Source organism: Chinchilla lanigera, unplaced genomic scaffold (assembly GCF_000276665.1).
Source record: "Chinchilla lanigera isolate Chin_1 unplaced genomic scaffold, ChiLan1.0 scaffold00014, whole genome shotgun sequence".
Classification (NCBI taxonomy): Eukaryota; Metazoa; Chordata; class Mammalia; order Rodentia; family Chinchillidae; genus Chinchilla; species Chinchilla lanigera.
The window spans coordinates 8,237,056-8,239,270 of NW_004955415.1; positions in this window are offsets into that span (position 1 = coordinate 8,237,056).

Below are 2,215 nucleotides of genomic sequence, written 5' to 3' on the forward strand. Positions count from 1 at the left end.
TAGAGGTGGCCGTTTTAGGAAAAGGAATTTTTTTTTCCTTCAATGGGGAAAAGATTACTCAAAGTCTTTACATGAATCTTCTGTTTTTAGAGGTGATTTCTCGAGTATCAACACTTCTTTTTCTCATGATTTCATATGTCACCAACATTTTTTTTTTTTTTTTTTTGGAATGGCTTAGCCTTTCCTTAGATAAAACAGTGCCTTTAATCAGGAAGTTTGTGTGTTCTGGCTTCAAATCATTTCAGTTTTCTTGTACCTTGCACTTATTAGGTTTTATCTTTGCAGACAAAAATTTCAGGAAACCAGATCCTTCTCCTTTTGGAAGAGTTAACTAGCCTCTCCACACTTCAGTTTATTCAGCTGTGAATTGTAGATAAAAATGGTAATAATGTGAGAGCGCTACCCCCACCTGGTCTCTTCAGGCCCGTGCTCCTTATCTGCTTCAAAGCTGTGCTGGTTACTGAGAGTCGTTGTCTATCTCAGGGGACTTGCCCACCCAGCCCCCTGCTTCCATGGGGACCACTCAACTCTAGAGCTCCCCCCATAACTGCCTGAGGCCTCAGACAAAAACCAATTTGGGAGTAGACTACATCTCTGCCCAGCCCTGCATTTATTCACTTCCCCTGGATGTATCGCCTTCAAAGCACTCCTGATATCCCTGCATGTATGTCCCACAGCTCATAGTCTGTTTCCAGGAAGTTCAATCTAAGGTAAATACTCATGCCTTTGGACTGTCTCAAAGATTGATGGCAGCATGTGGACTTGGACACAGACTTATCTTTTGATATCTGTCATTATTTTTGGGTGGTAATTCGTTGACTAATAATCCTATTTCAGTCAATCTTATCAATCAGTCCTTTGAGGACAAAGAATGTAACAGATAGCCAAAGTTATTATTCCAATATAACTGCATAGTCTTCCCCTGCCCTGGGTCTCTTCATAGTTGCCTCCTGTGCATCTTCTTGTCTTTCCCTTCCCCCACCATTCTACTCTCCAGGACTTTACTTTCTTCCCTGAGGAAAATATTTGGGGGACTCAGGATACAGCTCAGTGCTAGAATGTTTTTATGGCATATATAAAGTCCTGAGCTCCATCTCTAGCACTGTCAAAAAAAAAAAAAAAAAAAAAAGAGGAAAAGAACTTGTTAAAAATCACTTACTTTAATTGATTGGGCTGTAGCTCAGTGGTTGAGTAAGAGTTTAGCATGTGTGCGTCTCTGCGTTTTTGGTTTTGTCATTATCTATAAAATGATCACGACTGCCCTACAGTAATTTCTGGCCTTCAGTCTGATGTGAGATCTGTCTTTTAAAATTGGTCTTTCCAGACTGAAAGCATCTTAAATAGATGCTTTTAAAATACATGTGACTAATTGCTAGTGCTTTAACCCAAGAAAACTTCCCCTTTTGTACTTACAGTAAGAGGTGAATTGGCCTTAAAAGATGCAATGTGCCAAACAAAAAAATTGACTAAATTTCTTATGGTTTTTTTTTTTTTTAACAATCAAGACAAAAACGAAGAGTTGAAAATACAAAGTAAAAAGATGGCTCTACTTTCAGAGGTCTGAGGAGCTGTGCTGATTTGGAAATGAAAAAGAACTGGGAAATAAAGAGGTTTTTATTTTCTTTCTTTTGACCTATAAATTTGTGACCGATAATTTTTCTCATGTATCATATCAAGAGTCTCTTCAAAGTGACAGAAGACTCAAGTTAAACACCAAAGGAGATTTACTGGAAAGATTTTGGTGAAGCCCAGAGAATCCAAAAGGGGCTACAGGCAGTAGGGTAATGCATGGAATTTGGGGGCTAGAACCGGAGAGCTGGACCTGCCAGTATCTTTCTTCATTGTCATCTCTGTTCATGTATGTCTGATGTTATGGGGTTAAACTGTGTCCTCCAAGAAGACATTGGAGTCCTAACTTCAGTATGGCTCCCATGCTTAGGCACTATAATAAAATTTGTATCCTTCTTCTCCTCTTAATCTGTCTATTATTAGTTCATCTCAGAAGACTCAATTTAAACCTTTAGAAGGAAAATTGAAACTTCCCTACCAGAGTATGTCTCCTTCCTGATCAAAACTATCCATAGCTTTTCATCACACACAAAGTCAACTGGAGGACCCTATGTGACCTGCATCCTTATTGTCTAACTTTCTCTTTTCTTTCTTTCTTTCTTTCTTTCTTTCTTTCTTTCTTTCTTTCTTTCTTTCTTTCTTTCTT